At 34.8% G+C, this 12,538-nt stretch overlaps 1 long non-coding RNA gene across 1 annotated transcript; it reads right to left on the bottom strand.

Annotated features, from left to right (window-relative positions):
- Window positions 1–10,124: 10,124 nt before the first annotated feature.
- LOC121265561 lies at window positions 10,125–12,096 on the bottom strand. The gene is made up of 3 exons (XR_005940693.1): window positions 12,062–12,096; window positions 11,653–11,709; window positions 10,125–10,293 (listed from the first exon to the last, which is right to left on the bottom strand). It is a non-coding gene; the product is annotated as an uncharacterized LOC121265561 (long non-coding RNA).
- Window positions 12,097–12,538: the final 442 nt, after the last annotated feature.

The following is a 12,538-nucleotide window of genomic DNA, read 5'->3' as shown; positions in this document are numbered from 1 at the left end:
AATCCCAAAATGTTCTGCCGACGCATAAGTTCGCTGCGAATCTGATTTTAATGAAAACAGCGCCATTACCTCCATCGATTTTCTGATTTCCCCCCAAATCCCTATTTCCCCCAAATCCCGATTTCCTTCGTCCCCATTTTGGCGTACCAACTTGTTCTCTGTAATTGTTTGCACCCGGCGATTCTGGAGCAAAAACCCTTTCCCAGGCCCCTCATTCCAGACTTGAAGCAGCAGCGGAGTCAGTGCCTCCCCGCGGTCCGTTTCCGAGTGATTGTTTTGGGAAGGCCAATATCGGCGGTCGAGATCATCCATCGACACTTGTAAGTGGTTCCCTTTAAGAAATTGCTCTCCCCCTTCATCCTCGCATGAGCTGCTTATTGCAAAAATTATGCATTTTGGTGGGTACTGATTAAGAGTGTGTCGAACATAGTTGCAGTCTTAATGGATTTGTTGATCTCTAGCTTATGCATTCTGGTTTCTGAGTGATAATTTTTTTTTGTTGATCTGTAGCTTATGGATTTTGAGTTCTGTTTGGTTTATTCATCAACCCTTCACTGGTGCATTGTTTGTGTTTGTGTTCTAGTACTAGATTTACATTGAAGACAGATTTTAATGCTTTAACACTAGATTTTTGTAGAGGTAGTCAAGCTTTATTTAACATATGGTAAAAGGTCAAAAGTAGACGTTTATTTTAAAGCTTCTGAACATGTTGAAGAAAACTTATGTCATATGGTTAAATCTTCTAGAAACCAGTTCATGTTTTGTCTTTTCCATTCTCCCTTCTCTCTAATTTCTCCCAACTCAATTCAACCTACCACCAACCTCACTCTCTCCCTCAAGGAAAGGCCCATTTCCTTTTCCTTTCTCCTCCTCTTTCCTATAGTAGTTAGAAGGTTTTTATTTATTTATTTATTTATTTTTCCTTTTGTCTTGATCTATCCTCTTCCACCATTTTTCTTTGTATTTCACTACTCCTACCTTTCTGTCCCCCTTCATCTGTGCTTGTTGCAGTATAAAAAATTGGGCTTTTTGTCTGTAGACTAATTTCTAGGTATTTTGGGTTATATGTATATATGTATATTGTTCGTTATTGATATCTTGATGCTGTTACTGTTGAGAATGGCATTATGCAGTCAATCTGTAGCTTGAGATTTGCGTACTCTAATCTTTTCCTCTAGTGTGATACTTCTTGTTGATGACTTACAATTACAATAATTTTATGTTAAAAGAATGGGGAATTTGATCGGTATTATGGTATGGAAAATGTTAATGTGTTGTAATGAGCTAAGAGTACTTGTCTAACCTTATTATAGAAGAAATTAGTTTTGGAGGGGTTGGAGAAGTACTGGCGCCGCATGATCATATATGCATGTACGAAAATACTCTTGCAATTATTTTAGGACTAATGTAGCAATGTTATGCAGTCTTTTGTTTTTGAGATATAGTTTCTTTTGTTTTATTTGTTCACATAAAAATGAAAACCATTTCATTATATTAAAACCATCTAAACTAAAACCTACCTATCCTTCCCCCAAAAAGCTGTTTCTTTCAGCTTGATTCTAATTGGAAATGGGGTCTTAGAATAGTGATATTTTAATTGACCATAGAGATCATATTATATAGTGCAAGCTAGTGAAGAAAAAGAGAGGTGATGGTACTGATCAACCTGTTTATAAAAAGTTTGTGTTGAAAATGGAGCAAAAGAAAAAGAATGCAATATAAGTTGTGCCAATTAAGTAAAGAATGTTTCTTTCTCCATCTCATGACTGGTGTTTTATTAAAGCTAATCTTCCTAATATTGATAGTGATTGGCATAGGATGGCCAATGGGAGGTTATATGTATATGTTTTGTGGGAGCAAGCTGGGTTGGGAAAGCATATGTATTGGCTCAAGTTATATCCAAAGGAATAGGTATGATAATATGTACCAAAAATTATGAGATGATGTTAGGCCTCATACTTACATGAGTCAAACATGTAAGTATCTACGCTTTAATGCTTTCACTATACATATCGATTGGGTGTAGTACTGGCATGCTTAACAACATTTGGTTGCTTGTTGTACAGGCTAATTCATACCATATTGGATGTACTCTCTCTCTCTCATGGGTGGGGTCGTCTTACGCTAGAGCCTAAGACGTGTCCTGGGATTTTGTAATCATGGTTCCTAGTGCATGTTATGTTCTGATGGTACGTGGTAGCACATTTTGTCTAATGCTTGACCAGACAAAATCATCTTGCCCAAATTCACGGAAGGCTGAACAAGCAGGTGATGTCTTCATTCCCCTATGCGATTTACATCTATTATGCAGTTCTATACAAATGATATGAATTTAATGTAAATTTTATACATTACATACGAGTACATAAGCTTGTGCTTCTGCTCAAGTATAGATAGGCCTACTTTACATACACAAATAATTCAGGAATGTGGCTTAATTTGGAGTGATGCTGTATGAGATAATGAAGCATACTAGTTTAGACAGATTATAACTTATATTGGAACATGTTAGCTTATGTAATATTAATCTTGTGATGTTATATGTAACTGTTAGTTAGCTTATGTGATGTATACATGTGATGTAATTCAATGGAAGGTCTTGAATTATGATAATGTAATATATAATATGGTAAGGTTTTGTGGGTACAATACAATAAAGAATATGTATTGTATAGTATTTTTGGGCCCAGGTAGCTAACTTGAATGAATGGAGGAAGGGCTTTTTACATTGATTTAGAATTAAAATGTGTAGCTTGGATTAATGTTTTAAATTATAAATTGGTTAATGGATGGAATAACTAATTTGTTGGATCTTTGTTTTGTCAATATAAAGTGAAGCACATAATCTGGGGTAGGACTGAAACAACAATAAATCGCTTGAAGCTCTTTTTGTCAATATAGGTGAATCCCATGTTACTGCACGTGGAGGGTTTTCAATTTTCATATAATGTACCTGAGGAGCGCGCAAAGCTAATGCAACATATCAAAACCGGGAGTTGTCAAGGGAAGGTGGTGGTGTGATGAGGAATTTGAAGTATAAGTTTGCTCCAGCTGAAGGGTAAGGCATGGCATGAGCGCATACGAAGTTGGCTAGATCCACTCTTGAAAGGTAAGCCAGTTCGGTTGATTGATCATCAGTTTTGTTGTTTATAAGTTAGTGCATATCTAAAAATACATTCAATATTTGTAAGATCCAATATTTTAGTTATAAATTAGGCATATGTTTATCAACATACTTAATTGATGTAGGAGTCAATGATGTGGCAGACACGTATTGACATCAGTGCTGATCTTTTAAGTGGACGTAGCAGCAGGCTTCACATTCAAGAACCCCCTAGTATGATTTTACAACCCAATGTATATAAGCTTGTTAATTAACTGGTATGCAAAACAAATTTTTTATGTTGCTACAAGTTTACTAGGGGTTAACTAAGTTTAAAGTAAAGAAATGAATAGCAGTATATAACTAAGTTTAGGCTAAGCAAGGGTAAGGTTGGCTGATCATGAAGTTCATGTGTACTTCAATGGAGGGGATTCTTTCATTTGCCTTTTGAGTTGTTTTGGACCATATTAATATATAATGTGGTCCTGTTTGACATTAAATAAAGCAAGTAACCAACAATTAATTGGCATAAATTAATGGGTGTCATCTTTATCCCGAGACTTCGAACTCATGTTTCCGAACTTCTAACTCTTTAATTAGAGGGTCATTATTGATGAGTCTGTGATGAAGAAAAGGTTGCTACTAATTGGAGAATAGGATTTCTCATGACTCAGTTTATGGGGTTATTTGCGGCGAATTTAAGCGCCGATAAAGACCCTATTTCCTGAGGTGTAAAACTGACAAGAATACCATCCCCAAGTTTAGGTCTATTTCTCAGTATAGACCTAGCTATGTGGGCTTTCTGTCTGTACAGGGAAGCTTTGGGGACCCTCTCTCTCTCTCTCTCTCTCTCTCAAATTCTGTGTAATTAAACACTCTACCCACTTAGGTAAGCATGGAAGCATGGGGAGTAAGAGCCAGAACAGGACAGGAAATGAAATAGACTTAATAATTAATGGCATATTTAGCAGCCCAAATGAGTTAGGCAATTTGCTCAACATTTAGTGATAACCATGTCGTGGTTCACATCATGATGATAGAAATAATATATATATAGCCCTGGAGATCAGAAAAAGAAAAAAGAATGAACATTATTAAGCGGCAGATCTTGTACAAGTCATGCAATATCTAATGGTGGTCCAATTTTTTGTTATTTTAATTTTTGATCTTTTAGACCCGTACCCTTCAGGATTGGGCACGAGTTTATCCGCACAGGTTGGCGGCTACCTTGTCTTATGACAGATTATTCCCTTTTCCTCAGCCCTATGACAGATTATTATTTACACAGTCCTTGAAATCCCCAAAACCACCCACAACGGCCAGGGCCTCTAGCTATATCTAGATATATAGATGGATAAATAGATAGCCGGGCCTTTAAACCCTAAAAACAGTAGTATATACTATATATATATATATATATATATATATATTTATATCTATAGTCCCCCAAAGTTTAATTTGCATGTTGGGTTTGCTGAGGTGTGTGTCTGCATTATGCATGCCTGGCCTAGTACTGGATTTAGCATATATTTAAGACAGAATAATACTAACACAGGTTCTCTTCATGTAGGGAATGAGCTGGGATATCTCATATTATCTATATACAATTTGAATATTGATATATAGGTGTAATAGGTTACTAATTAACTAGTTTTATATATGCATTATTAACTTTCTTAACTGTTAAATTATTATTTCTTTTTCCTAATAATGTAGTTTATGGTTGCAACAATAATGGCATTTATTGTGGTTTCATCACTTTTTTTGAGATACTTAATCACACATATACCTTAGCCACCCCCAATTACATAAACAAAAAAAGGTGATAATGCAACATTAAAAAGTGAGACTGATGCAATGCAATGCAATGCAAGTGTGATGCAATGCAAGTGCATGACCTTTCCTAGGCCGGTCATGCAATGCAAGGGCAGTAATATATGTAGTATGCATCCTTCGAAAGGCTTGATTGAGGAAGATGCTAAAAAAAATTAAAAATAATAATAATGCAGTTTTCATGAACAATTGTATGCAAGTCTGAAATCATCTTCCTTAGCATGCATGTGCTATTATGCAAATATAATGTACCACATGATCTAATACAGATCATAATCATCTTGAATACCTATATATACTTCCATTTTAATACATTTTCTAATTAGATTAACAATATATATTACTATTAGGTAGCTAGCTAGCTAAAAAAAGGTTTTAGATAATTTCTGCTATTTGTTCGTGTGAGTTTTATGCCCAAAAAAATTATAACATGTAGAAGGCAGTGTATGTACTTCAATTGGCATTAGTGCTATTAATTGCACCATTATTTGTTCACATACACCATTTGTTATCATATTAAAGGCTTCATTTCAGACTTGCGTGCCTTCTTTTGTGCAGCTCATGTAGAAGGCAGTAGATGGAATACTTGATAACCGTGTTCCAGACAGCTGGATTGATCTTTGCCGCTCAATCACCAAGTCATCACAAATCATCAACCATCGATGTGCGAAGTTGCGGATGAACTCCACCCACCATTATTTGTTTATACTTGTATCACCTAGATTGTGGATGTTTGATATGTACTTTAAAGCTTGTAAGAGACATTAGCTGCTCCCATTTGTAAGACTTTATTGCCTTCCATTAATATTGCACCATGATATGCCAGTTTATAGTAACCAGCTTAAAGGGTCTGATGTACTGATCATGTATTGGATGATTTCTAGGAATTTTCATATATTAATATATGCTATTATGGATTAATGTACAATTTGGTAATATTATAAATGAGTTGGAGCAGGAAATTAGGTACCCAAAAAAAAAATTGTGCATTTTGTACGTGTAATGTTACACCAGTTTCAAAAGATTATTTGCGGCGATTTTATGTTCGCCGAGAAAAAATTTAGATTTATGTTTTGTGTATTTGCGGCGAATATATATAGACGCTAAAGCGTCGAAAGATTATTTGCGGCGATTTATTGTCGCCGCTAAAAAGATGCCTCAGTTGTTAATACTTATCTGCGGCGAATATACTTGGACGCTAAAACTAGGATTTTTTTGCGGCGCCTTAAACTCGCCGCTAAAGATCATTTACAGCCAAACAAATGTGCTGCAAATAATTTTTCGCAGCGATACGTGACCGAAATCCCAACGTTATTTGCGGCGTCATTAATAATATTAGCAGCGAAATAAATCGCTGCAAATAAAAATTTTTGGCGACCATTTCTGTGTTTCGCTGGCTATTATTTTAAAAGGCTCTACATTTGCAACGAAATGCCGGCGCAACATAAATCGCTGCGAATAATTATTTGCAGCGATTTCGGTGGTTATTTGCGGCGAATTTAACCGCCGGAAAAGACCTTGTTTCTTGTAGTGAGTTTATCTCAAAATTTCTCTCTATTTGCATCTTTCTCAATCTAAATCCCTAATTTTTGTTTCTTAGCTCGCCATCATAATAATTTCTATTCTGGCCAACGTCATACTCCTTCATTAAAAAAAAAAAAAAAATTGAATATTATGTTTTCCATCTTATTCGAGTTTCAAATTTTGAACGAGTGTCTTCTATTTTATACAAAATTATAAATATATATATATATAATGCATATATCATTACTCATCATTTTATTCAAAATTTTAAATTATATATTTCATTTTATCTTAAACCAAGGGATTCAATGGAACATTATTGTGAGAAATGTTATTCACTGTTATTTTAATCGTCTTCTTAGCCTCCTTTGATGTGGCATCAAATGATTGGTAAATAAATGAAACATAATAAATATATTTTCAATCATTGAATGTCACATCATGAAATAATAAGATGATAATAAATAAAAAGATGATGAGTAACATTATTGATCCATTATTAATGTCATGTAAAAGTTCTTGACGGTTTTTTACAAGAATTACTATTACAAATCTTCTGAGGGCAATGTCTTTGAAATGAATTTAACTATGCACATCAAACAATGGAAAAGTTAATGTTGATTGAACATCTGTAAACAACGAATGCATGCATGCCTCATTAATCAAGCATGCATCTTGATCATTAACCACACAAAACAGATTTTAATTTAATCAGCCTTATTATGCTTTGACATTCGATAATCATCTCATAATTGCATGCTTCAATCATACGTTTCTTATAGAATATCCTAATCTACACCAAAGATTAACCTTAATTCTTACACCAAACCAAACCTTTTTTGTATGTATACCTCGTTAACCAAAGCTCTAAGAAAAGAATAACGTTATCTGCAGAGTTTGCATGGCTTTCCCAGATCATCTAGCTCTAAGCTGGCAAGCTAACATGCATCCTGAGAATATGGACAAAAAAAAAAAAAAAAAAGAGGCCGGTTGCTTTTTGATCTTTCATTCCATATCATGAATGCAATACCATTTTGAGGGCGCTTCTGCATGCCCAACTTGAAACCTCTAATATTCAACCTAAGTTACGTGACTGTTTGTCGAATCTTGAAAACCAAGACATGATGATGAGTGACAAATGACAATCATATGTCTATTATATAACAGTACAGATCAATCATCAAAATAGATGAGCCGTACGATGTCATGATCAATATGAGATGAGGTTGAAGTCATTATCCCCGTCCTAATTATTGCAAATTGCAAATAAATATCTTCATCTTCATGTATATATGCATATAGCTAGAGCTAGCATGTAACAAGAGAACAAAACTGCTGACCGAGAACCAACGTCCCTAGCTAAGTAAGCACTCCTCCAAAACATTTTAGAATTTATATTTATAGGCGCAATTGCTTTCAATGAAAAGGGTATGTGCGTTATTCAAAAAACAAAAAGGAAAAGGGTATGTGCGTGGGTACGTCAAGTACCTTATATATATGCATTCAAGGATAGCCCTAACAATTTTATGTTTAGGGTTTTCAGGTGGACCACCATCGATCTCCGGCCCTCTTCCCCTACACGTACGTATCTTTTTCCGTGGGTTAATTTCTTTGCTTCATTTACATCCGTTTTGTATGCAATTCATTTGATACTTTGTCGCTATGAAAGGATAATGATTAAGGCCTTAGTAGTTTATTTTCACAAACTATTTCATCTCATCTCATTTAATCATTACAACTTTTCAAAATCTCTCAAACAAATTAAATATAAAAAATAATTTAACTTTTTCAAATCACAAAAAAAAAAAAATAATATAAAAAAAAAAATTTATAAACTAAATCTGGCATATCATGTTATAATAAAGTTCTTTTTATTATAAAATGAATCTGGCATATCATGTTAAACTCCATCAATTTAAAAGCCTTTTTTTGTGTAAAATATCTGCACAAATAAAAACAACAACAAAAGACCTCAAGATCATTTAAATGGTGATCTCTGCGATATTCCCGCTAATAGTTATAAACCACTAATTAGTCTTGAGTTTTGAGTCTCTATTCGTTAATTTCGTGTTCTTCCATAATATTATGCACTTGTATACATTCACTGCAAAACACTTCAACAAATATTGATTTTTCCTAGGAGTGAAAGTCGTGGGAAAAAGTATATCTTTAGTGGAAAAAAATTTTTTCCGACCACTTTGTTTCGTGGGAGACTTGTGGCATCTAATAGATAGAGAAAGAGTTTTTTTTCCACCAAACCACAACTTCATGGGAAAAACTTTTTTTTTCCCATGACATTTGTGGCGGTTAAAACTTTTTTCTTTGTGGCAAATAAGGTCTCATCTTGTATAATATGATGGGAAATAACATCATTCTTCGTGAGAAGAGGTTGTGGCAACAACTTTTTACACATGACACATCTTCATGGAAAAAGTTTTCTTTAGTATTTCCGATAAAATATTTTCTTGAGAAATATATATTTTCCACAAAATATTTATTGGGAAATAATCACTTATCGAGAAAAAACAAAAAAAAAAAAGTATTTGCCACGAGTTTCATTCGTGGCAAATGCTAAGAGATTTCAGAACATTAAAAAAAATAAAAAAAGAATACAAATTGTAAACTAAGAAAGTGATCATAACAAAGTCTAATAGATGCTAAAATAAATATATCCGAACCTTGGAAATCCAAATTCACACTTATAGGACTTTTTTAAAAAAATGTAACATTGTGCTAACATTCACAAAAAAACTTCTAATGAGAACCCAAGAGAGGAAACTGCCCATACAATTTATACACATACACTATACAACCGCAAAACATTGTAAGTTAAAATTCATGACTCCACAAAACCACAACCATACAATCTATTCAAGCTTTATAAGATCAACATACAATCCATTCAAAGCACTCATTTGTTTTTACAAGCTTCATCCATACCCAGTACATTTAATATACACAAATTTGTGTATTAAACCAACATCATCATCATACTTTACAAACTCACTACAACTCCATCACTTAATCGCAACACTTCAAAATAATTCATCTTCATCCCAACTCCATTTCACGCTCAAATATCAACACAAGTGAAGTCATTCCATTCCATCCACTCCATTGCAATCCAAATAGGCTATCGCCCAACCAACAAAAAAAAAATCACTTTAGAACCAACGACATATTATAACTAACCCAAACAACTACATTTAATTAAAATTTGTTTATAATTAAACTACCTTTACTTTAATTAATCAATGAAAAAATGCATAAAATTTCTAAACTAAGCCCCAAATCAAAGTGATATAACTAGTTTCCATGTTAAAATGATGGTAAAAATGAGAGTTTTCAGTAGCTGTGTGAACAATGGGACAGGATGCAATCTTTGTGGTCAAGATAGTGTTGCCAGATCTTGTAAACATCAAAGCAGCTTGCAGTAAAATCATTAAAAAAGATCTAAAAGGTAGAATGAGATAGGACAAGATGAATAAAATACTGGATTATAAATATAGTATTGACCTTAACGCCTTAAGTAGTAAGCCGATGACTTGAGCCTTTATTGAAACTTGAAAGACACAATGACTATACTTATTTAGATCACCAGACACCAGATCAGATATTTAGAAGTAACTTAAGAAACATAAAATTTCCACAAACCCACCCCACCCCACCCACCCACCCAAAAAAAAAAAAAAAAAACAAATAAAAGATACAATAACCTTACAGAAGTGGGATTACAGGAAAAAAATGCTAGAAAACATACAGTTTGAAGTACAGAACATGGAACTGCAGCATAAAACTGCTTGTCAGATTAGCTTTCCAATATGAGCTGGAACCTGAGCCAAAGTTCAAAGTTTCAAGTACAGAACATGGAAATTTTTCAGAATCACCAAGCTGTGAAATCCAGAAAAATTAAAAGAGAATAATTGTAGTGCTAGTTTATAAATGATGAAGTCATGGTACAAGTACTTTTTTTCCATTTTCTAAGAAAAGGTTGGAGCAACTGAGTAAGGGCACATCATAGCATGCAAAAATGTGTGCATACCAATACATCTACTTATATATACATACATACATCTAGATATGAATAAGAAAGGTAACTATAACTCAAGTGCGAAAAAATCCAAGCACAAAGGTGTAGGCATAGCGTTTTAAAGCGTGGGATGGAAATTAGGTGACTGAAAATTTATAAGAATATGGTATTATCTGAAAGCTAAAAATAGGTATAGACAAAACTTGGCTATGCTCTCAATTTGATCTAAGAGGGAACAACTTGGTGACGCAACGTTACTAACTCAATCTCATCTTCATGATCTTTCGATGTCAAAATATGGACAACATGAGGTAAGGAATCAAAGCATGTTGCAGCCCAACTCTCATCTATTCTTGCAAGCTCTTCCCTCAGATACTATATTTTATTGTAACAGAAACAAGGACAATGAGAAGCAGAAACAAGCAAATATGCACAGCACAACTTATATCAATAAGGTTCAACATCACACTTGGTTAGACAATATCTAGCACATGATCCCTGAATTTCAAAAGAGGACTGCCATACCAATTGTAATAGTTGTTGAAGCAGGACTACTATGCACCATAATCATAGGGATAGTATTAAGTTAAATCAAAACTAAAATTATGTCAGTGAAACGTTCTCCACTTGACATTATTAGTGTTCCCAACATCAGTGTTCTCCATAAAAAAGGTTGCAACAATAATCATTTTAATTATTTACTATATAAGAACAAAATTATATGAGTAGGATATACATTAGTACATCCAAGTCATAACTATACAAAATTATATTACAAAGATTTAAATGCAGGTATTAGATTACCTATGTGGTTGGCAGCTTGATGGATCTTCAAGTTTATTTTGCCTCTTGAACACCAACTCTTTCATCTTTGTGGCTTTTAGAACACTCAATCGTTCAACTTTTAGCTCACCAAGAAATAGTATATAAAGCAAAACTAAAAGTTACATAGTATCGTCCTAATCTTACGCAATTTCATCAAAAGGGAAGTAAAGGACTGGACTGTTAAGGTATTAGTAGTAAATATGGTACTCTAGAATTTGTTAGCAATTGAAAGTTATAAATTATTTTTATCATGGCAGAGTGCAAGCATCCAAAAGAAACAATGGCACTCTACACAAAACATATGTAATAAAGAACTGGAGAATCAGAGAACACATACCTCTGGAATGTTGTGCAAGGCAATGGCCAAGGCCAAATTGACACCAACACGAAGACCCTGTAAAAGAAACATGACAATGTTCATAAACACCCAATTCTTGTGAAACGACACAGCATTTTAACTCAATGAATTCAGGAGCACACATAAGCAGTCTCAGGTTGCACACAAAACAGGTTGTACGGCATCCAATTAATTCAATATTCAACTAAATCAATATGCACTCATATACATAACTCAATTTATATAAGGCAAATCAACATGCGTGTCACCCATGTAATCCAATCCAACATAAATATACATATTCTATCACCTAACACTTGAGTTCAATACAACCCATTACATAAAATTTAATCATTTAAATCTCATATTACACTAAGTATGCATAAAATCTTAAAAATTTAACATTTACAAATACGTGGGAAAAATGTTGACTAAGGGCTGTTTGGAGAGGCTGAGAGAGGTGTTGGGGTTGGAGGTGTCGAGTGCTCGGCACAGAAGAAAGGAAGTGGCGGAGAGGTGGGCTTTTAGCGGCGGATCTAGGTGGTGGAGACCCGTGAGAGAAAGAGAGAGTTACGGGGAAGGGAGAGATCTTGGGGGAGCTGAAGGATGAATGGAGGGAGCCTGCGAGGGATTGTCAGTGTCGTCGACAATGAACGGCGGTGGCTTGGTTGCAAGTTGCAACGACGATGTGGAGAAGTCGAGAGGGAAGGAGGCTCGTTTCGGGGGAGGAGGAGAGGGAGAGAGAGGCGTAGTAGGGAGGCTGGGTTCGGCGAGGGGTGGTTGCCGGTGAGGTGGTGGTGGCGTGGCACTGCAATGGTGGCTGACGGCTGGGCTATGGCCAAAGGAGAAGAGAGGGAAGAGGGGAGGGGTTCCATCGATTGCAAGA

Source organism: Juglans microcarpa x Juglans regia, chromosome 5D (assembly GCF_004785595.1).
Source record: "Juglans microcarpa x Juglans regia isolate MS1-56 chromosome 5D, Jm3101_v1.0, whole genome shotgun sequence".
In the NCBI taxonomy this organism is placed as follows: Eukaryota; Viridiplantae; Streptophyta; class Magnoliopsida; order Fagales; family Juglandaceae; genus Juglans; species Juglans microcarpa x Juglans regia.
This window is presented reverse-complemented; position numbering and strand designations above follow the sequence as displayed.